This window comes from Sus scrofa, chromosome 10, assembly GCF_000003025.6.
Source record: "Sus scrofa isolate TJ Tabasco breed Duroc chromosome 10, Sscrofa11.1, whole genome shotgun sequence".
In the NCBI taxonomy this organism is placed as follows: domain Eukaryota; kingdom Metazoa; phylum Chordata; class Mammalia; order Artiodactyla; family Suidae; genus Sus; species Sus scrofa.
Genome location: NC_010452.4, coordinates 47,130,966 through 47,158,742, shown reverse-complemented (window position 1 = coordinate 47,158,742; position 27,777 = coordinate 47,130,966). Strand labels below are relative to the sequence as shown.

Here is a 27,777-nt window from a genome sequence, read left to right as displayed (position 1 = left end):
AACTCCTGCAGGGAGTTCCCTGATGGCCTATCAGTTAAGGATCCATGTTGTCACTGCTGTGGCACTGGTTTGATCCCTGGCCTGGGAACTTCTCATGCCACAGGTGTAGCCAAAAACAAAAGCAACTCCTGCAGACCTCAGATGCTGACCCACACGGAGTCTGAAACGAGGTACGACGTCAGAGGAACTGGTACTCTTTCGGGTCATCACCAACATCCCAGTAACTGGGACGTCTCGTTTTTCTGTTTTTATTCCTTTGGGAGAGCAAGTTGCAGTAGGTGGAGTGGGTAAGGCGAGGGCAGACAAGTCAGAGCAAAGGAAGCTGGGCTGAGTTATCGATCAAGGGATGAGTGTTCTGGTCCTAGACAGGCACTGAGGAGACGTGTAAAACACTGCTATCTTCAGCTCCCCTGAACTCTGGTTTCCCATCCAGAGCTACAAGTTCTGGAAAGTCTCACCCCCGCTTCCAATCCCAGACCGTACTGGGAACACCCCAGCACGAGCTGATCATTAGTGACGCACTCCACAGAAATGGAGGCGTGTGTGTTGAAAGAGGGCTGTGAAATGAATCAGCCGTGAGAACATAATTTATCTCCATTTAACAAGTCTTGTTCATCGGCGTGGCGGTGGCAGAGAGAACATCTAAGGTCTTATAATTATTCTGAAGAGGCTATAAACAGGCGGTATTTGAAATCAGTCAGCTCTGTGTTATGTATGGTCCACCAAGAAGCACATGCAGGCAAGCATGTTCCAGGCTGATCTGCAAGCGCTTTGTTTCTAGCACAAATCAAAGAGGGGAGAAAACCAGGGCTGGGAGAGCCAGGCACTGCCGATCCAGCTCTCAGCCTGAAAACAGGAAGCTCATGAAGAACTGCAATTCTGAAGCATTTAAAACAAACAAACAAAAAAACTCCACGCCGGAGCCTCTATCCGGACAGCTGCAAAGCCAGCCATGTTTTTTGTCTGATCACAAATTGCTTCAAGTCACCCATGGGCCAGAGTACACACCACATCGAAGGGGAAGCTGCCCTAGGCGTTAGCCGGGTCTCCACACTTCCCCGGGCCCTTGTGTCCTTTGAGAACACAGACCATCCAGTCGAATCAACGCCTCCGTGGCAGCCACACCAGGCTCTGTGCAGGCATCGTGGACAGAAAAAGGGGGAACCTCCCCACCTGCAGAAACCTGCGGAACTTCCAGAGGCCAACGCTCAACAGCAAACATCTTCTTCCATTTTTAGAGGCTATTTCTCCCCTCCACTGCTCCCCGCCCATCCCCCTGCGCAGCCTCGACCCCCAAAGCAGACCTGTTCTGTAGAAACAGAGCCCAGAACTGCCCAGATGTGACTGAGGGAGGAAGGGAAGGGAGAGGAGGAAGGGGGTCGGGGAGCGGGACACCAGGAGGCCCTGGTGGGAAAAACACATTTGCTTTCCAGACCTGCTGCAAGTAAACTCCTTGGTGATGTTTTTAAGTACTTCAAGGACAGGGGGTGATTTTTTTTTTTTTTTTTTTTTTTTTTTTAAGAACGATCCAAGGAGGAGTTGCCAGTGGCCTGGTGATAAAGGATCTGGCCGTTGTCACAGCTACTACGGCTCGGGTTGCTGCGATGACATGGGTTCCATCCCTAGCACAGGCCTTGAGGCAGCCAAAAGAAAGGATGATCCAAGGAATTTTTTTTTTTTTTTTGACTTCCCAAAAGCACTTTTAAATGCAAAGCAGCCAAGCAAGATTACTCATTATTTCAATGTTTATTATAGCTATGCATCACCTTCTGTTGATTTGCAATACATTAGAGCTGGTGGGTTTGTTTATTTATTTATTTATTTATTTTGTCTTTTTGGCTTTTCTGGGGCCATCCTGCGGCATATGGAGGTTCCCAGGCTAGGGGTTGAATCGGAGCTGTAGCCACTGGCCTACACCAGACCCACAGCAACGTGGGATCCAGCCGTGTCTGCAACCTACACCACAGCTCATGGCAACGCCAGATCCTTAACCCACTGAGCAAGGCAAGGGCCAAACCCACAACCTCATGGTTCCTAGTCGAATTCGTTAACCACTGCATCACAACGGGAACTCCCTGGTGGGTTTAAAATAGATTTTGAGTATATGGAAAGGCAATGTTTATGGGCCATTAGGAATAATTCCTTTAATGACGAATAATAATAATAACAATATTAATAATAATGAGCGAGTTCCCGTCCTGGTGCAGTGGTTAACAAATCCGACTAGGAACCATGAGGTTGTGGGTTCGATCCCTGGCCTTGCTCAGTGGGTTAAGGATCCAGCATTGCCATGAGCTGGTGGTGTAGGTCACAGACACAGCTCAGATCCTGCGTTGCTGTGGCTCTGGCGTAAGCTGGTGGCTATGGCTCGGATTGGACCCCTAGCCTGGGAATCTCCATATGCAGCGGGAGTGGCCCTAGAAAAGGCACAAAGACAAAACAAAACAAAAATAATAATAATAATGAGGAGGAGGAGGAAGGAAGAAAAGAAGGAAGGTTGAAGTAAAAGGCAGTACCACAGGGTGTGTAAGCACACATTTTCTGTAGTGGCTACTTGGTCACCCCTCAGTATCCACTGGGGATGGGCTCCAGGACTCCCATGGACCAAAATCCAAGGATGCCCAAGTTCCGTATATAAAGTGGTGCAGTATTTGCATATAACCTATGCAGATCCTCCTGCAAGTCCTCCTGAAATCATCTTCAGTTTACTTATAATAACTAAGACAATGCAAATACAACGTTCATAGTTGTACATACAACGTAAATGTTATGCAAATAATTACCAGAGTGCAGCAAATACACATTTCATGTTTTGGAACCTTCTGAATTTTTTTTTTTTTTTTTCTGATTGAAAAATCAGAAGTTGGTGGAATCCAAGGATGTGGAACCTGCAGATACGGACGGGCAACCATACCTGAGTTCCGTATGATCTTGGATAAGTAACTGATGGTCTCTGGGCCTCGGTGTCCTCATTAAAATTATAGTCCTACAACCAATTTCAGTCCTACATCATGGCAAGGATCAAAAAAAGGATGCACATAAAGCATTTAGCATGTGGGTAAGAAACACCCAAGTGTTAGTGATGGTCATTCTGGGATGAAGTTTAGTTCTAGCTCAACCACTAATGAGCTGTGGGGTCTCGGGCAAGCCAGTTAACAGGTCTGCGCATCGGTTTATTTGCCGAAAAAGTGAGAAGTCTAGGTCAGATGATCTCCTGGTCGCTAAGGCTTCCCCTCTGTGACAAGGTAGGATATTTTATATTTCAAATTCTTTTTATTATTTATTTATTTATTTTTGTCCCTGTAAGGGCCGTACCCATAGCATATGGATGTTCCCAGGCTAGGGGTCGAATTGGAGCTACAGCTGCTGGCCTACACCACAGCCACACCACCACCAGATCTGAACCTCATCTGCGACCTCCAGCACAGCTCACGGCAACACAGGATCGTCAACCCACTGAGCAAGGCCAGGGATCAAACCTGTGTCCTCATGGATACTAGTCAGACTGGTTTCTGCTGAGCCACGGCAGGAACCCCTAATTTCAAATTCTTTTAGGCTTTGAGTTGTTACACCTTTATGATTTATTAGTCACAACCGCAATTCCTAATCTTGAGACTGTGTCTGTGGGGCTTCTAGAACCTGCTTTAAAAAGATCCTTTCCACGATGTGGCTTCTGGGAACATGTGCCGGCAAATAAGAAAGCCTGCTTATGGCAGGAGGAGTCAATATACTTTCCATCCCAGGGGCCTTCAAATGTTGGGACTGAGTCCGTGTCAGACTGCCAGTACATGTCCCAGGACCCCTTGGCAGTGATGGAGCACACACAAATTACATCCATTTGCCACCACCACCACCCTCTTTTAAAAGGAACTCCCAATTACTTCCTGCTGGAAACACTGCAATAACCTATCCTTTCCGATCTTAACAATGAAATCGAAAGCTGTCAGCCCACATCCATTTCTCTTACATCTAGGCAGAAGAAACTCAACTGTTTCAAGTTTATCATTCCCCTCCTGTATTTTTAAACTCATCAAAGACTTCATTCTTCTTTTATAAGGAAAGATGGGGCATCAATGTCTTTTCACGACAGGTAATTTTAAATGATGATTGAAAATGATGATCTGTCATGGTCTACACCTTCATGTGGAATTCTTTGTGTGTGTGTGTCTTTTTAGGGCTGCACCCATGGCATATGGAGGTTCCCCGGCCAGGGGTCGAATCGGAGCTGAGGCCGCTGGCCTACACCATAGTCACAGCAACATCAGATCCAGATCCAAGCCTTGTCTGCAACCTACACCACAGCTCACAGCAACACTGGATCCTTAACCCACTGAGCGAGGCCAGGGATCAAACCTGCATCTTCATGGATACTAGTCAGATTGTTTCTGCTGAGCCATGATGGGAACTCCCCTACACATGAAATTCTAAGTCAGAAACCCATGCCACAATCTCTTCATTTAGGTGGTGGCTAAGCACCCAAGTTAGCAAATACAGACAGAATTTAACCTTGCTGCTCAACAAGACTTACAATAAAATCAACCTGGCACAGTAACATTCATAAAAGATTGTGCAAATGCTAATTAGCTCTAATAATTAGAAGTATTCACTATGTGTGGATGAAGCCAAGCCAATCACTGCTTCTCTATTAATTCTCTAGTTATCCCCAAACAGGCACCCTGGCCAGTTTAAATCTCATCTCACACTCACTAACATGCTCATTAAGAAAGAAGAATCACAATCTCTCATGAAATAATCAATTCAGGCAACAGACCTCAGTGGATGGTAACAGACGCTGGGAGAGAGGCTGATGAGGAAATACACAATGAATGAATCAAACTGACATCACATAAGCCCAATGTCCAACCTCAGTATCACTATAAGGTTGATAACCAGACACTGTCCTGAGATGATGGGACACAAAGTGTTCAACACCATCAACAAACTAATCCTGCCCCCAAAAGCTGAACATAAGTGTTTGAAAATTAATAAACATAAATCTCATTTAAAATGGAATGAAGACAGGAGCTCAGCAGCATGGACAAAGATGAGGATTCGATCCTTGGCCTCACTCAGTGGGTTAAGGATCCGGCCACAAGGGGGAGTTCTCATGCCCTATTACTCTATGTCAGTGTAGACCCAAAAAGAAGAGATACTTCTGCATTTCCAACAGAAAGAAGGTTATTACTTTACCACCCAGCAGGAGGAAGGAAAGATTTCTCTTTGCCCAACAACAGCCCAGCCAATGAAAGACTGTCACAAGTCAGCCAATGAAAAGCCACTACACTTTGATCTCCCAGTTTCTTCCAATAGAATCTTTGTTTACAACAGCCTGTCCCAACTCCAGCTTCTCCTCTATAAAAGAATGTTCCTCTTCTTTGTTCTCTGGACTTACATGTGGTTCACCTTAAGTCGCCATGTGCCAAATTGCAATTTTTTGCCGTTCCCGAAAAAATCCATTCTGCTGGTAAAATAACTGGTTGTTTTATTGATTTACATCAATAAATCTAATCAAGCTTTAGTGCTAACTTTCAGGGTACAGAAATACAGAGATTAGCAGAACACTAAAGAGAAAACTTCTCACCAAATCCAGAATGTAGGACATTCTACACAACTGACTTGCTTCTTCAACAAAACAAAAACTTCAGGAGAAGGGGGGGGGGGGGGGGTTTGCTCTAGAGTTAAAGCTTCAAGAAGCATATCAAATGCAATGTGTGGGCTTTGTTCAGACCCTGATGTGAAGAAACTCAACGATTAAAAGACATTTTTAAGCTAATGAGGGGCGAAATCAATGCAAGGAAGATGGAGATTCCTGCGGATTCCTGGGTTGCCCCAATCCCTTGCCTTCTGATATCCTGGAATGGCACATTCAGCCACCCCCTTCCTGCAAGAGCAGGGCCCATGAGCAGATACTGGGCCATAGATGGCTGGGCCACACCCAGCTCTGCCCAGGAAGGGGAAACTCTCCATGAGAGGATTCCCAAGATCCTGGTTGGTAAAACTAGAGGCAGTTCCTGGAGCCCTCCAGGGAGGAAATTTACAGGTTCCTGTGCACAATTTGTGCCAATAAGATTCTAGAAGCCTTGAGCTTCCTATGAAACCCATTGAATTGATGTAAAAAGCATAAAATCAATGCTCTGAGTAGAGAAGTCAGCATTTGAAGCAAGCAAGATACCTATGAAATGGGAGAGGAGGAAACAAGATGAACGCCCAAGTGGTAACTCCTCTTTTGCATTTTTTTTTTTTTTTTGCTCTTTTTAGAGCTACACCCATGACGGGGTTGAATTGGAGCTGCAGCTGCTGGCCTACACCACAACCAGAGCAACTTGGGATCTGAGCCATGTCTGCGACCTATATCACAGCTCATGGTGGTGCCAGATCCTTAACCCACTGAGCAAGGCCAGGGATGGAACCCACGTCCTCATGGATACTAGTTGGGTTCCTTAACCACTGAGCTATGACAGGAACTCCAATTCTACACTCTTAAACATGGCTCCATCCCAGCACCTCTAGTCCCTGGAGAGTTTTGTATAGTTCTTTTTGTCTATCACTTTCTTTTAATAATTGAGCTAGAACTTGCATAAAGTACAGGGCACACATATTTTTTTTTTTAGGGCTGCACCTGCAGCATATGGACGTTCTCAGGCTAGGGTTTCAAATCGGAGCTGCGGCTGCCAGTATACACCATAGCCACAACAACTCAGGATCAGAACCACGTCTGCAACACTGGGTCCCTAACTCACTGAGTGAGGCCAGGGATCAGATCTGCATCCTCATGGATACTACTCAGGTTCATTCCCACTGAGCCACAATGGGAACTCCCCAGGCACATTATACCTCCTGAAATTTAAATTGGATTTGGTATGGCTGCCTGGTTATCACATCCCCTCTCCTGAAGGCTACTGCTGGTCAGAAGCAGGCCTGGAAGGAGAAAAGAAATAAGTAAGGACCTATTTCCAACTTCTGGGCTCTGTCTGCTGGTGTCCTGCACGGCTGATGCAAGCTATCCAGCCAGGACACAGAGTCAAGTTACTCAGAATGATAACTACAGACCAGGCTTCTTCATTGCATTTTTTAAGTCTCTCCCTCTGCTCCCAAAACCTAACTCTCTCAAAGCTTCTAGCTCAAGTCATTAGGGATTTTAACTTGCCACCACTCCCCAGAACTGCCCAGTGTGTTTGGAACACTGGTTGTCCCTGTCTGCCCAATTTTCAAGACCTGGAGTGTCACTGGTTAGGCTTTTTAAAAAAGAGCCAATTCCCCTGTGGTGAAAACCATAAGAAGAGATCAACAAGGATGTGAAGGAAATCTTTTTAGAGCAACACGTCATACTGTTAATTTTCCCTCTTGGAAACCAGGTATTCTAAAACAAATGGCTTCCTTTCCTTGTTTGCTATTTTGAACTAGTAAATTGGGACTATAATTAAAAATCCCTAAAAATGAAAGCTATACTACACTTAAAGAGTTAGTTTAGGAGGTCCCACTGTATCACAGCGGGTTAAAAATCTGACTGCAGCGGCTCGGTCACTGCAGAGGGGCAGGTTCAATCCCTGGCCCTGTGCTGTGTGTTAAAGGAGCAGGTGTTGACACAGCTGCAGTGAATGTTGAAGCTGTGACTTGAATTCAATCCCTGGCCCAGAATCTTCCATATGCCATGGGTGCAGCCTTAAAAAAAAAAAAAAAAATTAGTTTAATGATGCTATAATGCCACTACAGAAAGTCAGGAGACTATGACACCAGTAAAAAGTGCCCTGACCAGAAACCAAGAGCAGAAACATTGTGTAAAGTCAGTCCTTATTCCAAAGAGGTTATCTCTTATGGTTAAATTATGTACTTGATAATCTTTTTTAAAAAACAGCTACTTGATAATCTTTTTTTAAAAATTATAGAAGATAGGAAGTATTTAAAAATCTAAAAATTTTCAGATATTTGTGATGCACAAAGAAATCCTCTGTGATGGGGAACACAGAATCCTCCGATATGGATTATACGCAAATGGGAAAAAACAGTATTTAAATAGAGATTTGTTACATGGGGGGAAATGCATTAAAAGCATTATAATGATATAATACAAACATTCTGAAAAATGCATGATGCCTAGTTAAATTCCACCCATTAAAAATAAGGTCACAGTCTTGGGAAACGTCATACAAAAAAGAGCATTTCTGGTAAACACAATATTTAAAACACAACTCAAACACACCAGCTCTGCCTAATGACATAATTGTGTGTTTTTCATTTGGCACCACCCTCACATCATGAGTAAGAAAGCTCCTTCACCAATGGGTCGCTTTAAGAAGCTATCGTTTCCACATGGTGATGCCAAAATTAAAATGCAGAATAAGCATCCTCCTTAAAACAACAGTTTCAGATTTACCTGGCAAGTCTATTATTCCAAATGGGATTCCAAGCCCTTTCTGCGGCTAAGATGTCAAGAGCTTTATCAGCACGGTTAAGGAACACAGAGCAGAACCCAAGGCAAAAAGTTGTGCAGAGAGAAGGCCCAGATTTGATCCCAGCTCTCAGAATCTGGGGCAAGCTTTTTCAGCTCTTGATGCTTCCTTTCCTCATTTGTAAAACACACTCATGCTACCTCCCTCCCAGAACTTCTTGGAAGGCCACAGAAGGTAATGAACAAAACCTTGCCTGGCATAACAAGAAATGCTGGCTATCATGATTTCTATCATTATCTGAAGGCCCATCTCCGTGGAACTCGCTCTCATCAACACAGAGCACCTCTTTCTGACAGAGGCAAAGAATGTTCCTTCAAAGCCGATGTGTCGTACAACAATGGACGAGCCTCAAAAACACTCGGTTAAATGAATAAAATCGGACACAAAAGGCCACACACTGTATGCTTCTCTGTGCAGGAAATATCTAGAAAAGGCATACTCCTAGAAAAAGAAGATCAATGGTTGCCAGAAACTGGGGACGGAGATAGGAACTGACAAGCATCTAAAGCTAGACTGGGGTGATGGGTGCTCAGCTGTACACATTTCCTAAAAATTACGTAACTGTACACATTTAATAGGTGAATTGTAAGGTATATAAATGATACCTCAATAGTGCTGTGCTGGGAAAAAAAAAAAAAAGACATATTTTCAAAGTGTTTGCACAGGTACTTTCTCACCAATCTATTATGACAGCAAACTCAGACATTTTACAGAGAACAGCCAAGGCCGGGGCAAGGACGAGAGCTGGATCCTAATGCCGACTTGCCTTTGTCCCATGGCAAACTCTGTCTTCCCACCAGAACAAGCTCTGTGCAGGCAGGACTTTGTCTGTCCTGCCCCCCATCCTGGCCACATGCCCCAGGGTCTGGCACGGGGCCTGGCACAGAGAATACGTCTGTAAACACTTAAAGGAATAAAGAAACCTTGTAAAGCACTCAGCACAACACGGGCCAGGGAGGCAGTGCTCGAGAACAGCTAGTTGTTGGAGTTTCCATCATGGCTCAGTAGTAATGAACCCAACCAGCATCCACGAGGATGTGGGTTCAATCCCTGGCCTCAATCAGTGGGTTAAGGATCCACGGTTGCCATAAGCTACAGTACAGATGGCAGACGCAGCTTCAATCTGGCGTTGCTGCGGCTGTGGCATAGGCTGGCAGCTGTAGCTCCGATTCAACCCTTAGCCTGGGAACTTCGATACGCCGTAGATACAGCCCTAAAAATCAAAAAACAAAACAAAAAAAGAACTACTAGTTATATTAACTACAATAAAAATTAAAAAAAAAAAGAACTGCTAGTTGTTAATAAAAAGGACAGGTATGCATTATTATTACATTTTACAGATCAGAAAGTGGGAGCCTTACGAGGTCAACTATGTCCGAGAGTATAGGACATGCCCACAGGGCCTCCTTCCGTGAGCACAGAATAAGTGATGCTCCCACCCCAGCAGGAGCCCAGTACTCCTGGCCCTTCTGTGTCCTTTTACCTTCAAAGAATCACCTTGTCCTAGAGAGGTGGCCAGCAGGCTACCGCACCCTATGGCAGTCCCAGGAACGACAGCTTATAGTCCCGAGCCCGCCACTGGGTGTGATGAAAGCAGGCGTCCACCTCACTGTCCAGGACGCTCTAAGAGACGGGCCAGGGGGATTGTCTCCATTTTATAGACAAAGAAGCAGAAAAAGAGAAACAAATAACCTGCTCGAAAATCACATACACACTAATTAACGGTGCACTTGGGGAGGTCCTGTTATGGCTAGGAACCATGAGGATGCAGGTTCAATCCCTGGCCTTGCTCAGTGGGTTAAGGATCCGGCGTTGCCGTGAGCTGTCATGTAGGTCACAGACGAGGCTCAGACCCTGTGTGGCTGTGGCTGGGGCGTAGGCCAGCAGCTACAGCTTCGATTTGACCCCTAACCTCGGAACCTCCATATGCTATGAGCGCAGCCCTAAAAAGAACACAACAAAAACAAAAACAAAACAAAGCAAAACAAAAAACCAGTGAAGGTGGGCCTGGGATTCGAAATATGAAAGACAAAGCCACTCTCTTTCCAATACACTATGCGACTCTGAGAATCCATGAAAAAAGGAAAAGGAAGACAAAGAACCCTGACCACAGCTTTATGTATTTGAAACAACATTAAGACATAAGGGAAAAAAACATTCTAAATAGAGTCTTTCTATACATTCTAATCCACAATGACCTTCTAAACTAACCTCAGCACAGAGGAATTCTGTGCTCCATTAGACAGCCATAAACAACTTCTGATCATGTACACCGCGGGAGTTTGTACTATGACTGGACAGGTTTTATAAACTCATTAGCATGGATCAGACCCAGATGCCTGAAAAACCTGGATAAAACGTGAGTTTTAACTTGAATGCTCACGAAGTGTGCTCCGTGTTACCGATATTAATGACACAGTAAAGCTTACAGCACTGGACCAATAGCCTCTCACCTAGACACCTGACTGTGACATTTCCAGAGCGTGACAAAACCTGCGTCTAAAAATAAAATAAAACATGCTATTGCTTTTTTTTCCCTTTTTTTTTTTTTTTGCTTTTAAGGGCCACATCCATGGCATATGGAAGTTCCCGGCTAGGGGTCAAATTAAAGCCGAAGCTGCTGGGCTACACCTCAGCCACAGCCACAGAGGATCCAAGCCAAGTCTGCCACCTACACCACAGTTTCACAGCAATGGCAGACCCTTAACCCACGGAGCAAGGCCAGGGATGGAGCCTGCATCTTCATGGATAGGGTTCATTACCATCGAGCCACAACAGGAACTCCCAAACATGCTATTTCTAATATCAAAGTCAGGTTATCTTTAAAACAACCCTAAAGGCATGAAGCCATCGTGAGGGGCTGGGCGAAGAGAGAAGGGAGAAAGTCCCTGATCCCACTCCCAACCCCCAAGTGCCTCATCAGAATCTTGCCAGCCCTACTGTTACTAAAACGCTGGGGTAGTAGAACAGGGCCTAAACACCCATGGCCGGCCAGCCATCCCATGGTTTGGGACTTAAGGCCCTCAGGAGGTAGATCTTACTAAGCTCATCTCACAAACAAGAGCACTAAAGCTCCTGGGGGCTTTGTGACTTGGGGGGAGGGGCGTGGATCACAAAGCTGGGGCTTGGTTCTAACTCAGATGTGTCTGGCTGCAAAGCCCCAAATTGGGTGTTCCTGATGTGGTGCAATGGCATCAGCAGCATCTTGGGAGCAGTGGAATGCAAGTTCTATCCCCAGCCTGGCACCGTGGACTAATAATGTGGCATTGCCACAGCTGCGGTGCAGCTTGCAATTGCGGCCCAGGAACTCTATATACTGCAGGGCAGCCATAAAAGAAAAAAAGAAAGAAAGAAAGAAAGCAATGTGCCCCATTTCCCCAATCCCACCCCTCTCACCTAGGGGTGGCGCCAAGCAGGGCTGTATCCCACAGATGCTCCCCTATAATACAGTTGGCACCGACAGCACAGAGGAAAAGAGAGAAGGAGGTGAGAAAATCCTCCAGACACTGCTTCCTAACAACCCACTGGGATGCATACAGCTGGTCTACCTGCATTCTTTCTCCTTTGGAGGCTCTGCAATCCCCCATCTAAGACTTCTCCCTGTAACGACTGCTAAGGATTTATGATTCAAGAGCACGGCCAGGAACAGCACTGCAAACAGCCCAGAGGTCACATCATTTCATGGCCTCTAAGACAGGGGGCGGGGACTTTCTCTTCACACCAAAGATTCCCAGGACTTTGCTGTGTGTAGAAACCATTACTGTCACCAAAGCAGGCCTCCCTCCCGCCTCTCTACACGCACACAGCACAGACTACGGCTACTGCTTTACAACTGCTCTGCACCAGCTGCTTGGCCCTAAATGAGATCCTTGGTAGAACCGGTGCTGTGAAAGAGTTTGCTTTCAGCTTAAAGCAACAGTTCTTCCTCTTTCTGCATCTCTCCCCATTTTCCTTCCTCCGTTCACGTGAGGTTAAAAAACATTCTAAATAAGTCTTCCCACAATTTCCCCGCCAGCCTCTTGTCTTATCTTTTCATTTGTAACAGAACCTCGGATGGGCACAGATGAAGTCACCCCTCCTCCTGTCCCCACCCACATAACACTAGCGCTCAGCTCCTGGGAGTCCCTCAGACCAGCTGGGACACCATGTCCCCACCACAATCAGCCTCCCAGGGCCAGTGGCCTGGGAGTTTACCTTCATCAAGAACACCAGGGGCTCCCATTGTGGCTCAGCAGTAATGAACCTGACTAGCATCCGTGAGAACTCAGGTTCATCCCTGGCCTCAATCAGTGGGTTAAGGATCCAGCATGGGCATGAGCTGTGGTGTAGGTCACAGACTGGGCTCGGACCTGGCGTTGATGTGGCTGTGGCTGTGGCCAGCAGGCAGTTGCAGCTCCAATTCAACGCCTAGCCCAGGAACTTCCATATGCCCTAAAAAGCTAAAAAAAAAAAAAAAGGACATGAGAACAAGACCATGGTTTCCTAGTTCCTTCTGAATTTTGCACTAGAAAGTGTCCCAACCCTGCCGCCAAATTCTAGACAAAACGGAACAGTCCTGCAAATCTCTTCTGCCAAGCCGCTACCACCATGCCCTTAATGGATTACCCTGAGCAAATCACACACATTCACGCCTCTCCCCACACCCTTCACTAGTCGGAACCCAACACCGCAGCCCCAGCTGGGATTCCATCATTCTTTCTGAAACACCTTACTTCACAAAGTGCTACTGTCCCTTCGCAGCTCTTAACGTGACTGTCACTGAACAACACTGGTGTGATTCCATGCAGCACTTTAAATACCCTCCTCATCTGCCCTGCCTTTGGACAGGGACCCCATCAGACTGGTCAGCGGCTGTCCGCCCCATGCGAGAAAGGCGCCGGCACACGGGAGGCTCTAAGGAAATGTTTGTTCAATGAAAGAACGAAGAGAAAACGACGCTTCCCCCATCAGCCTCGGAAGAGCTGCTCCCCGACTGACCATAACTAAGTGGCAGCTGGCCAATGAGTTTCTTTCACTGATGAGGTCCTGGACTCAGCAGCATCAGATGCGGTAAATGCGTTGTTTCCTTTTCAGCAGCATTCCCTAGGTACTTTGCACAAGGAAAAGTCTACAGTTCAGATGAAGGAGCAAATGTAAAATAAAAAAAAAAAAAAATCTCGGGTGGGAGCAGAACCATGAGAAGAATGTTTACCAGCATCAGGGTCATGAATGATTTGGGATCTTGGTTTTGCTTTTTAATAGTAATACGAATGGTAGAGGATAGGAAAGTTCTGGAAGATGCTGTCAATCTTCCACTAAAATGAAAATCTGGTGTTTCTGTATTGTATTGTTTTCAGTAAATCTTAAGTGTTTTGGATGTTGGTGGGGGTGGAGTTCAGACAGAGAGGGCCCAGCACTTCTTGCTGGAGAAGGAAAAGGAGAGAAACTGGTCTGCTCAGCAAACAAAAGGCAAAACTAGGCCAAGCAGAGACAAGGAAATTACACAAGGAAGCGCAGTGAAGCCTCATCAGGTCACCGCAGCACTAAGTAGCCCCAGGGCTGGGCAGAGACTCCCCAATAGCACAGTTTTCCCCATACAACGGGGGTGGGGGGGGAGGCAGAGAGATGCAAAATCCGGTCAATGCCCACAGCTACTTCCTCCAAAGCTGAAAAAGGCTGACAAGGAGTTCCCATTGTGACTCAGTGGTAACAAATCTAACTAGTATTCATGAAGACAAATGTTCAATCCCTGGCTTTGATCGTGGGTTAAGGATCCAGGCAGACACGGCTCAGATCTGGCGCTGCTGCGGCTGTGGCGTATGGTATAGGCCGGCAGCTACAGCTCTAATTCGATCCCTAGCCTGGGAACTTCCAGGTGCTGCAGCTGTAGCCCTAAAAGACAAAGAAGAGGAAGGCTCACAAGTCATTATCTCCTCCAGATATCTGGGGACTTCTAAAAATGCCTCCATTCGAGATCTCACCCAACCAAATTTCCTGGCCCACTTTTTCCGAACATTTGCACAGAGAATTCTGGATGGAGGGGGCAGGTGGGACATAATGATATGAAGCCTCCCTCTTTGCAGAGAAAAGTTTTCCACCTCCTCAGCCACACTCCTCAAAAATCAGTAAAAGTCTTTTCCACATTTACTTGGACATTTTAAACAATGAAGAAACCAAAGGAGTTCCTGTTGTGGCTCAGTGGTTAGCAAATCCAACTAGGAACCATGAGGTCGTGGGTTTGATCCCTGGCCTTGCTCAGTGGGTTAAGGATCTGGCGTTACCGTGAGCAGTGGTGTAGGTCGCGACACGGCTCGGATCCTGGCTGCTGTGGCTGTGGTGGAGGCCAGCAGCTACAGCTCTGATTCGATCCCTAGGCTGGGAACCTCCATATGCCACGGGAGCGCCCCTAGAAAAGGCAAAAAAAAAAAAAAAAAAAAAAAAAGAGAGAGACAAAAAAATGAATGAATGAAAAATGAATGAATGACAGCAACATACAGTTTAAGGACGGGATTTCCCATAGCACTTCTCACACACAAACCAAGTCTACTCTTTAAACATCCTAGGAATGGAACGGCAGCTGGCCATCACAACTAGCCAGAGCAAGTCCAGAGCCCTGGGCCACTCCCCAATTTTTCTCTCCTACCTACAAGGCAACAAGACTTTGAGGAGCAAAGCGACTCAACTCTAACCAGCTTGGCTATGCTGCTTAGACTGTTCGAGGCCACAGGAGGATTGAAAAATAAGATTTAGAGATTTTCACACCCCCCTTTTAGCACCTATTGACATCTGTATGGAGAAAGGTACCATTATTATAGCAGATTACATACTGCTCACAGCCACTGATCCTCCATTTCCACAGGGTACCCCTGCAGATACCAAAATCCAAGGATGCTCAAATCCCTGGTCTAAAAGGATGCAGTTCGATGAACACAGTCGGTCCTCTGTATCCACGGGTTTGGCACCTGCAGATTTGATCCTGTATTGGTTGATTATACGGATACGAAATTTGAGGGCCAACTGTAATACACACACATCCCCACCAAGCACGCATGCAGATTAAGGAGCCCCGTTAGAAACAGGAACAAAGACTGCACCTGACAGCACACAACCACAACTTCCTTCTTGCAAAATCTTCTAACTTCAAAAAGTATTGCATCATTCTAATGCTCAATCTAGAAGTTCTAAACACTTGTCTCCAAGGCCTCTTTGTGACTTTGCAAACAGGAGAAATTCAACGTTGGTCAATTTTACAAGTGGAAGATAAATGTGATGACAGAAGCCGTCAGGGGCCCAATGTCGGGTTGAGCAAAGTGTTCTCTGTTTTTGTTTTTCACCGAATACACACCCTCAAAACTACCCACTACTCATAGGAAAACCCTTCTTATTTTACTTTCTCAATGCAAGGTCTTTTAGAAGCAATCATGTCACCACCTACAAAACCACTGCTATGCCTTGTTCTATGAAAAGAGCTCCTTTCCATGGTATAATTCTCAAGAATCTCAGAATACCATTCTATTTTAAATAATTTTAAAGCTGAAAGGCTTACCTTTATTTTTAAAAAAACTCAGGGGTGGGAAGGAGTGGGACACACAGGGAGTTTGGAGTTGGTGGATGCAAACTGTTACCTCTGGAATGGAGAGGCAATGGACTCCTGCTGTACAGCAGAGGGATTTGTATATGACTGGTTCAGTTTGCTGTACAACAAATTGAAGAAACACGGTAAATCAACTATAATTTAAAAACATTTTAAAAAATAAAAGAAATTAAATTTTAAAAAGTCAACCCCAAACCACTCCTAAAATCCAAAGAATATTATTTTCAATGTTTCTGTCGTATTACATTCTTCCATTTTAAGTGGAACTTGCATTGTTTTTTCTACTTCTTCCCTCCCCCTTCTGTACAGGTGGTTATTTGCCAGGCTACAAGGAAATATATTTCAAACAACTTGTTGGCAAGCCACTGTTGAAGACTATGGCTATTAGAGATCATAAATTAGATTGATGTGAGTGATAAAGATTAATAATCAGTAACTCTCATTTATTCACACACGCACACACACACACACACATTCACAACGGCTGTCACGCCATAAATGAAGCAAAGATGCCTTTATCCTCAGGGTATGTTTGGGTGGTTGAGTATTTGAGTGACTTTTTCCTCCTATATTTCTTTGGAAATTTTTAATAAACATATATAATTTTATACTTAAAAGTTTTAAACTGGAAACTACCAGCACTAAGAAATCTCTAGACAGGAATTCCAGATACTATTTCAACTTAAGGCAACTTGGACAGCTAAAATCTCCAAAGTGCTGGAGGGGGAACGAGTCCGGAGGAGAAACCAAGAACCTGTTAGCAAGTCTAACAGGCCTCACCCCCGTTTTCTGTATTTATTTTAATATCACACCCACTTTAATCAAATAACTTTGCTTTATGGTCACTGAGAGGGTATGGTATCTTGATTTGCTGCAGAGACTAAGATCTGTAATTTATCCTCAACGGGATTCCTTTTCACATTTCAGAGGGACTGCTACCATCCCCTACACAGCCTGTCAAAACCTGGCCCGACGCATCCGCGTCGTCCGTGAGGAACCTGAAGATGTTTGGAGAGAAGTTAGGAGAATCAAAATTTTAGGACTTGGGTGCAGAGTCCACCCAACTTAGTGGGTTCACTGGAGGAGCAAAAGCGGAGAGGAAGCAAATACGGAAAAGTTACTTGCAGACTGTTTGGAAACAGTGCCCGGGTCACCTTTAAACCAGCGGGGCAAACCGGCCCCCCGCAGCCCCTCCTTTGTTTGCCCAGGCGGAGGCTCGGCTGCGCCCGGGCAGCGAGGGGCGAACCCAGCGCCCAGGGCTCGGCATCTGGCCGTGTGCGGCGCACCGGGTGGGCAGCGCATCCCCGCTCCAGGCAGGGTCTCTCCATTTTCAGGGCCGAGAAAGCAACAATAAGCCGAGCAGTGTGGCCGCCGGGGCTCGCCTCCCTCGCGGCGTCCCCCGGCTACCCCGCACCCCGGGGCTCCCAGAACCACTGCGCGTGACCCCCCGCCACGCCCCGGGCCCGCGCCCCGCGTCCGCCCCCGGTACGGCGCTGGGTGGCCCCGGGCTCCTCGCACGCCCACCGCCCGGCGTGCAGTCCTCGCGCGCGTACAGGGACCCTCCCGCCCCAGGGCAGGCCGGGAGGGGCAGCCCGGCGACCCTTCCTGCCCCGGAGACCCTCAGGTCGGGAGTCGAGGCAGGGCGGGCGGCCGCGCAGTGGCCCCGGCGGGCACCCCGCCTCCCCCGAGCTCCTAGTCTTTGTGTGCAAAGTAAGTGCGGGAGGCAAACCCACCTCTGCGCGCGCACAAAGGCGCGCGGCGCCCTTCCCGGCGCTCGCTCCGGGCGTCCACGGAGGCGCCCGGCGGCTATAGGCGGACGGAGGCGGCGCGGGCGGCGGCTCAAACGGCGTCGGCGACTGCCAGTCCGGCGCAGGGCGGCTCTTTCACACCCGGCGGCCCCGCGCGTCCGAATTAAGCGACGGGGCGGGGAGAGGGTGGGGCGAGTCTGCTGATGACACGCCCTCGGACACGCCCCGGACACGCCCCGCCGCGCTGGCTGAAGCTCGGTGCTCGGGACCCGGGCCTCGGGGGGACTGTGCTGGGAGAGTCTCGCGGATTAGGTTCCGGGAGGTTTTCCTTATCTGGTTTTAGGCTGGTTGGCTTCGGAAACTCTCCCAGGAGAGGGAATATTGGAAGGGAAAAAAACAACAACAACAACAACAGCTGAGTGTCACCGGATGAGTGAGAGCGAAATGGGAAATTAAAGGCGGCAGGCACGCGTTTGCGGGACCCACGATTAAAGATCTCTCTCTCTGTCTGTCTCTGTCTCTCTCTCTCTCTCTCTCTCTCTCTCTCTCTCACACACACACACACACACACACACGAGTTCGCGGGAGCGTTTGGCTGGTGGGTGTCTGGTCTCCACCTCCACTCCGCGCCTGTAACATTCAGAGAGGCTGTCCCCATTTAAATTCTGCCAAGACGTGACCGAAGCAAACTCAAAGGGAATGAGGAGGAGACGCATCAAATTTGTTGAAATGGTTCACATTTACTGTCAAACCATAGCCTGAAACCCAGTGACAGAGGAATTTGCTCAGATTCTTCCCCCTCCCCCGCTCATCAAAGGGTAATTGGAGATTTAAACTTGTGCAAAAGGAGAAAAGGGTTTGTTTTACCTCTTTTTTTTCCCCCTCTGATATTCGTTTTTCTCAGCGCTCTTACAGCAAATGGCTTCTCTGCCCAACCCTAAGATTCTTAGATTACAATCTACCCGAATCACAGCAGGTACAAAAATGAGAGATATCTGTTTCAAAGTCACAAACAGTAAAGACAGCAGGTAATGGATTTTTAGATCAAAAGCTTTTTAATTTTCTTGGCAACAGATGAATAAGGGCTGATTTATGGGGAAGCTTTTCTGACTGAAACAGCTTGGGTCATGATCACACAGAAAAGTCCTATCAATTATGAATTTCAGCAAACAAATGACTTAGTCCAAAGATGCTTTCAGGCCACAGCACTTTAAGACCCTGGTCATCCCCAGGCCTGAAGCCCACTGAGGAGTGGGGTCACCTGCCACAGGATTTAGAAAGAGGAGTTCCCTCCCAGCCCAAGAAACGCACCTGTATGAACTTTATCCACAAGTTTCCCACAAGTCTTACTTCTCTCCCATTCTGAGTTGTGTTGTTTCTATTCTTGACAATGGGTCCACCAGCTACCAAAACCAGAACCTGGGATCCAACCTAGATTTTCTCCCCACTCTCCACATGAGAGTCAATTTCAAGTCCTGCACATACTAGGTGATGCCTCCATAGCCACCCCCACCCCTGCCCCACACCCCCATCCCCCCAGCTCTGCCACAGTTGCCCTTTAGGGTCTACCACTGCACTCTAGCAGTAGCCTCCCAACTGTTCCTAGCCTTCAATCTCACAAATGCTTTTCCTCCAAACTGCTTCCCCCGTGAATTTCCCAAATGCAAATCTGTTCTTAAAACCCTTTAATGCGTGCCCAAGTCCAAGTCCTACTACATGACCAAGTTCAAGCTCCTTCCTACAGTACCCCATAGACCGGCATGCAAGTTCAAGCTCACTCCTACAGTACCCCATAGAGCAGCACGCAAGTTTGGGGGTGAGGTGGTTGGCCACATGGAGTTCCTGGGCCAGGAATCAAATCCAAGCCATTTGCAAACTAAGCTGCACTTGTGGCAACGGGGGATCCTTTACCCACTGTGCCAGTCCTGGGATGGAATCCATATCCCAGGATTTTCACTAATCCCACTGCACCACAGAGGAAACTCCAGTACACAAGTTCAAGCTCCTTCCTACAGTACCCCATTGAGCAGCATGCTTCCTGATACCGCCTTGACAACTTCCCTGTGCTCTTGCTACATCCCCCAAACAAACACACTTGGCTCCACTCAGCCAGAGTGCTGTATTTGCTAACTGGCCCTGTTTTTTTGAATATGAAGACTAGATGAAGGAATCTGTCATCAGTTAGGCTTTAACACACAACTCCCCTCTGCCTAACACACCTGCCTCCCCCAAACTCCCAAGAGCTCCTCTCCTCTCTGAGACCCAAGTTCTTCTGAGAAGACTTCCTGACCTGTTCACATGGAATTGACCTTTTCTGCCCCTCCCATACCTGGCATGGCCTTGTAATGCATGCCCTGGATCATAAATATATGCCCTCCTTGAGCAGAGTTTATACTTGATATATATACATCTTTCCATCCTCCTGTTTAACCTAGTGTCTGGCATATAGGAAATATTAGGGACGAAACTGTGTCTTCCCCAAATTCATCTGTTGATGCCCCAACCCCCAATGTGGCTGTATTTGGAGATAGGGCCCTCGGGAGGTGATTAAGGTTAAATGAGTTCGTGATGGTGGGGCCCTAATCCAATAGGACTGGCGACCTTATAAGAAGAGGAAGAGACAGCAAAGAGTGCTCTTTCTCTGCATACACACAGGGGCCATGCGAGGACACAGCAGACACAGCGAGAAAGCAGTTTCATCTGCAAGCCGGGAATAGGCCTCACCCGAAACCAACTCTGCTGACACCTTGATCTTGGACTTCCAGCCCCCAGAACTGTGAGAAAATAAACATCTGCTGTTTAAGCCACTGTTACAGCAGCTCCAGCAGACTAACACGAGAGGTATGCATTAGATTCTAGACTATCCCTGGAAAAGCACTGACCCACCAGTGAGCCTGTAATGTCACCCCAAAGCAGCCTGGACAAATGTCTATGATGCCAGTGCAGTGCACAGAGTGTCTCGGTGTGATAAGTGACCACACAGCCTTGCCCTGCCCTGAAGAAAAACAGAAGCGTGCAGCTTACTCCATAGACCGGGTATTAATGCCCATGGGCTCTCAGTTTTGGCCTCATTTTTGGATAGGAACCATTATTTCTTTTTTTATTTTTTTACAGCTGCACTTACATGGAAATTCCTGGGCCAGGGGTGGAATCAGAGCTGCAGCTGTGGCCTATACCACAGCTACAGCAACACTGGATCTGGGCCACATCTGCAACCTGCACCACAGCTCATGGCAACACTGGATCCTCAACCCACTGAGCAAGGCCAGGGATCGAACCCACAGCCTCACAGAGACAACATTGTGTCCTTAATCCCCTGAGCCACAATGGGAATTCCAGGAAGCAGTATTTCTTTTTAAACCAAAAACAGTGGGATCAAATATTTACTTTGGGGTGTTCCCATTGTGGCTCAGCAGTAACAAACCTGACTAATATCCATGAGGATAAAGGTTTGATCCCTGGCCTCACTCAGTGGGTTAAGGATCCAGCATTTCCACAAGCTGCAATGTATGTTGAAGAGGCAGCTGGGATCTGGCATTGCTGTGGCTGTGGTGTAGGTCAGCAGCTGCAGCTCTGATTTGACCCCTAGCTTGGGAACTTCCATATGCCACAGGTACAGCCCCCCCCCCCCAAAAAAAATCACAGAGCTAAGCCAAATCCAAATCCAAAGTTCAGGGTCTCCACCCCTTGACAGTAGAAGCAGTTGTCACATTACTCACCTAGACCTGGGTACGAGGATACTACATACGACTGGAGAAGCTGTCATAGCCCTCTTTGGAAATAACCTTCCCCTGCATCAGAGTTAAGGAACTACACCTGGAGGGTAGCGGTGACAGGTGACTGCAGTCATTTCAAGGGAAATCATTTTGGTTATAAAAAAGTCAAGAGCCCTTTGCAATTGAACGTTAAACCCACAACAGATCCAATCAATTGCTACTGGCCCCATGTCCCGATTTGAGAGATTCAAGTACATCCTTGATTTCTGCTTTTTTGTTTCTGGTTCCAAGAATGAACGAGAAGTGGGGGGTGGGGGAGGACAAAGGCTTTAGGACTCTACAGAAGCTAAGACTGACCAGGTTCTAGAGCAGTGTATTAACCATCTGTTGTTGCATAACTAATTATCACAGATTTAGCCCATATATGTTAGCTCATCATTGCTTCAGTCAAGCACAACTAAAGCTAAGTCAATAGTACTCAATAGTAGGGAACCTCTGCCCAAGATCCCCCAAAGCAGAAATCAAGATCTTGGCAGGACTCGTGACTCGTTTCGTCTGGAGTTCAAGATCCTGTTGGCAGAAATTGGTTCCCTGTGGTTGCAGGACTGAGGTTCCCATTTTCCTGTTGGCTGAACTGGGAGCAACTCTCAGCTCCTAGAAGCTGTTCATATACTTACCTGTGGCCCTTTCCAGTGTCTAGTGAGCGAGGACACATCAAATCCTTCTGGTGCCTCTAATCTCTGCCCCTCTTCATTTCAACCCTCCTCTGTCTTTGCCTCTAGATGCAGATTTAAAGTGTTTATGAGGTTAGCTCAGGCCCACCTAGATCATCTTCTTATCTTAAGGCCAACTGATTTGAGACCTTCCTTAGATTTGCAAAATCCTCTCCCAGGAGTACCTAGAAGGGTATATAATTGAGTACCTGGCAGAAGGTATGTGTACACCAGGGCCCAGAATTCTGCCCATACAATCTGGAATACAAGTAGATAGACTGACAGGCAGACAGACAGATGTCCTTTAGTATAAAATTTACAGAATGTGAGGGTGGGCAGAAGCTTGGGGCCTGGGGAGGTATCACATACAAGCCCATCAGCTACTTAAGTAAATCAGAGGAAGCCAGGCCTAGAAAGGAATTCCAATAGTTAATAACCTAGCTATCACACAGCTCAAGGGGTAGTAAGTCTTCCTTAAACTGCAATGACCTGATTGCTGAAAAAAATAAGAAAGTTAATACGGCACACTAATTTTATCACTTAAATAGCACAAAAATATGAATGTAATAGTGTCTTCTTTATTTTGCTTAACTGCTTTGCACCATTGTTGCATCATGCTAATACAGTGTCTTATAACCATGAAGATAATGATTTCCTTTTTCTTTGGCCTCACCCATGACATGCAGAAGTTCCCCGGTCAGGGACTGAACCCGCAACACAGCAGAAACCCCAGCCACTGCAGTGACAACATCAGATCCTTAACCCACTTAGCCTCGTGGGAACTCCAAGGATAATGTTTTTCAATGAAGAGACTTAGAGAAGTCATTTGTAGAAATGTTTTGTGAAAATGTGTATAACTTGCCATGCAAATAGAGCATATATGTACCTTTTTTCTTTCTTTCTTTCTTTTTTTTTTTTTTTGCTTTTTAGGGCTGTACGTGCAACATATGGAAGTTCCCAGGCTAGGGGTCAAATTGGAGCTGCAGCTGCCAGCCTGTGCCACAGACACAGCAACACAGGATCCGAGCTGAGTCTGCAACCTATACTGCAGCTCACAGAAACATCTGATACCTAACTCACTGAGCAAGACCAGGGATCAAACCCACATTCTCATGGTTACTAGTCAGGTTCTTTCCCACTGAGCCACAAAGGGAACTCCAGCATATATGTACCTTTTAAAATCAGAAGTACTTAGCAAAGATCAAAAAAGGAGACCCAGGGAGTTCCTGTTGTGGCACAGTGGAAACAATCTGACTAGGAACCATGAAGTTTCAGGTTCAATCCCTGGCCTCGCTCAGTGGGTTAAGGACCTGGCATGGCCATAAGTTATGGTGTAGGTCACAGACATGGCTCAGATCTGGCGTCGCTGTGGCTATGGTGTAGGCTGGCAGCTGTACCTCCAATTAAACCCCTAGCCTGGGAACCTCCAAATGCTGCAGGTGCAGCCCTAAAAACCAAAAAAAAAAAAAAAAAAAAGAGGGAGACCCAAATCAAAAAGAATGTGTTAGGCAGTACAAAGAAAAACAGACTAACATAAAGATGTGGTTGTCAAGGAAGAAGGGGGAGAGAGATACAAACTATTACATTCAGAATGGATAAGCAGCAGGTCCTACTGTATATCACAGGGAACTGTATCCTATCTCCTGTAATAGACTGTGACAGAAAAGAATATTAATACACATATATATGCGTGTGTGTGTGTGGGCGCACGCGCATCTGTTCATGACTGAGTCACTTTGCTGTACAGCAGAAACTGGCATGACATTGTAAATCAACTATAATTTAAAAAAAATAAATTTAAAAATTAAAAATATATACAAAATAAAACTTAAGCGGTAAAAAGAACACGTTATAAGCAAGATCAGGAGTTACATTAAAATAGTCTCTTTGCATGAGCATTGGTGAGCAAGGGAATGGAGTCACTTCATTAAATATGCTAACAGCACCTATAAGAAAAATGAGCACTCTCCCCTTTAATAGCTATCAGTTACAAAGTGTTTTGCAAACTGCACAACAGAGGTATGGTTCATAATGTAACTGAACGCTTGGCTATTTCCAGAGAGTTTAAAATATAGGAGAGTTTTCCTTGCAAAACCTTTACTGTACGTGTGGCCTAAAATGCTTAATTTCGTTTTTACAAAACACTTGCTCTTCATTACTCATAATTTTAAAGTCAAAGGGACTCTATAAAATGGTGATTCAAATCTTCCACTAAATATTGCCCAAGAATCAAAAGAAACAGCTGTTAGTCACATAAACAACTACGGCATGATGCAAAGCTCTGAGTTTTACGTCTTTTTCTTTACATAAATCCAAAACCAGAAAAAAGGATTTCCTGACAGTCTTCCTGTATATTAAAACTAAAATCTCCAAAAGCAAAGAGAGGGGAAAAAACACTCCAACCCTCATCCTGTCAAAAATATGAGGTGTCTTCATAGTAGATATTCATGAGTAAACAAACCATTTTTGCACGTAAGCATCATTAAAACAATTCCTATATGTTTCCTACTTGGAGTAACTAACATAGAAAACAAGTGGCCAATTCCCTGAGAACATTCTACATTTTGCTTCAACATTTTCTTCTTCTTGCTCTACAATCCAGATACATTCCTATTGGTAGGAAGTATTCCTTAAAACGTTTGTATTATAACCAGTTGTAAGTTTATGTAAACTCATGTATTATATATTCACCTACTTTTAAAGCAATGCAATGAAATAGGCTCATGGAGTTACAAAGACTAGGCTAAGGGCAGAAAAGATCTAAATCATGATTATGATCCCAACTAGTTTTGTGACATTGGACAAAATATTTAACTCACTGCAGCCTATTTCCTCTGGATTTTGTGGTTAATGATTCTATAGCAATCCATATCTGGATATATATATGTACGTTCCATGTAAAAATTACAGTACTATTACACACACACATACATTTATATAGAGAGGTGTGTGTATACATATATCTAAAAATTACAGCATTCATGGTTTTTCTGTTGCTGTCTATCTTGGCTGGAAAAGAAGAACAGCTCGATCCACTTGGGGCTTGCAACTAAAGTCCAAACTACAGCTCATGCTAAATCTTGCCAGAGAAAGTTTGCTTATTAACTCTGCCTAGAGAACAGTATCATCCCCACATTTGAAGTGCTAATGATCCCTGGGCTTTAAAAAATATTTTTCGAGTCATTTTTTTTTTTGTTTCCACCAGAATTTAACATGGACTAAAATGCCAAGTTAGCTGAATAACGTTAATATGAATCTAGAGTTGAACTTGATAAGGAAAAAGAGAGAAAGAATGGATGATAAAAGGGCAGAGCCCTTCTGGGGCTGCTAAAGGCTAGTTGCTGGAGGTGTTTTGTAACCCTTCCTGGGCACCTCTCTGTCACCATCAGGGCTCGGAACAACCTACCTTGTTCTGATTCCAGCTTGCCCTGGTGACTGTGCTCTTGCAAGTCAACAGCTGAGACCCACTGCAAGAAACTGTACTTTAACATGCACCTGCTTTTCCCAGATCATTTCTCCCTACAACAACTGCTTAAGCCATCTGCTCTCCTCGACATGAGAGCATAAACAACTGCTTAAGAGGATAAAAGAAAGAAAAGCAAAAATAGAAGATAAACCGTCTTTTTCTCTGAAAGACCAATAAAATGGACAAACCTCTTCCCAAAATGATGAGAGACAGAGAAAAAACAAACATTAAAAAAAAAATTTAGGGAGTTTCCGTCGTGACTCAGTGGTTAATGAACTAGTATCCATGAGGATGCGCGTTCTATCCCTGGCCTTGCTCAGTAGATTAAGGATCCAGCATTGCCATGCGCTGTGGTGTAGGTCATAGATGTAGCTTGGATCTGGCATTGCTGTGGCTGTGGTGTAGGCTAGCGGCTATAGCTCTGATTCAACCTCTAGCCTGGAAACCTCCATATGCCATGGGTGAAGCCCTTTTAAAAAGCCAAAAAAAAAAAAAAAAAAATTAGGAATGAAAATGGAGACATACCTATTGATACTCAAAGACACTCGAAAGGGAATATGAAAATGTACATGAAATGCAAAAAATTCCTAGGAAAATATTAACTTGCTACAACAGACTCTGAATGAAATAGGAAACTGGAGAGTCCCATAAACTTTTTTTTTTTTTTTGTCTTTTGTCTTTTTAGGGCTGCACCCGTGGCATATGGAGTTCCCCGGGCTAGGGGTCAAATCAGAGCTACAGCTGCCAGCCACAGCCACAGCCACAGCAACGCCAGATCCTGTAGAGTACAGATGCAGCTCAGATCCAGCAATGCTGTACCTGTGGCATAGGCCTCAGCTGCCGCTCTGATTTGATCCCTGGCCGGCAAACTCCCATATGCCACAGGTACAAAGAAAAAAAAAGAATAAAATAAAATAAAAATTTCTCACAGAATAGGAGGAACCAAGTACTATGGAAATTGATTTTAAGACTGATTAATGATATTTATAGCTTGGTAGAGATAGGCTTAATCTTTTTGGGGGACAGTGTATCAATGTGACCAATTAAAAGCAGAAGTTCTCTTTTCGCTCTCAACCTCCCTACTCCTCCCCTTATCAAAAGGACCCCTGACAGTCTGGGTCCTACAACTTTAGAATAATCTTCATTTCCTCTCTTGGGGCCCGCATTCACTTGGGTCACAAAATATATTGCTTTCACTATATTTCTCTCCTATCCATCTGTTCCTCTCCATCACTATCAAATTCTGCCTGGACCACAGATGCTTTTTTTTTTTTTGTCTTTTGCCCTTTCTAGGACCACTTCCCGAGGCATATGGAGGTTCCCAGGCTAGGGGTTGAAGTGGAGCTGTAGCCACCAGCCTACACCACAGCCACAGCAAGGCGGGATCTGAGGCGCATCTCTGACCTACACCACAACTCACAGCAACACCGGATCCTTAACCCACTGAGCAAGGCCAGGGATCAAACCTGCAACCTCGTGGTTCCTAGTCGGATTCATTAACCACTGTGCCACGACGGGAACTCCATGGACCACAGATCCTTAATCCTCACCGAATGGACATCCACAAACATTACTTTCCTCCATCTGCCCTGCACAGGAAACCCCATCACCCAAGCCCTGGCACCAGCAGGCTGCGTCCAGTATGGGAAGTTATCTAAGGCTTCCTGCTTCTGATCCAGACCTCTGGCTTTTCTTTCATTAAAATTGAAAAGTTACTTCTTTCTTTCAGAAATTATTTTCTTAGCCAAATACCATACACGATCACTTACATGTGGAATGTAAAATATGACACAAATGAACTTATCTATGAAACAGAAACAGACTCACAGACGTAGAGAACAGACTTTCGGTTGCCAAGGGGGAGGGGGAAGGGAAGGGAGATGGGTTGGGAGCTTGGGATTAGTAGATGCAAACTATTACACACAGAATGGATAAACAACAAGAGCCTACTGTATAGCACGGGGAATTATATTCAATATCCCATGATAAACCATAATGGAAAAGAATATGAAAAAGAATTTGTATAAATATGGGTAACTGAATCGCTTTGCTTTATAGTAGAAATTAATACAACAGTGTAAATCAACTATACTTTAATTAAATACATTTTT

General features: G+C 45.7%; 1 protein-coding gene across 2 annotated transcripts in view; it reads right to left on the bottom strand.

Moving 5' to 3' along the window:
* FAM107B (family with sequence similarity 107 member B) overlaps window positions 1-17,967 on the bottom strand; it is an 82,611-nt gene extending 64,644 nt beyond the window's left edge. Inside the window, exons 1-2 of one of the 2 annotated variants that reach the window (XM_021064845.1) lie at window positions 17,757-17,914; window positions 16,055-16,123 (exon numbers count right to left, since the gene is read on the bottom strand). The gene's annotated coding sequence lies outside the window, so the exon portion shown is untranslated. Of the gene's footprint in view, window positions 1-16,054; window positions 16,124-17,756 lie in introns of both variants that reach the window. The other variant, XM_021064842.1, reaches the window with a different exon arrangement.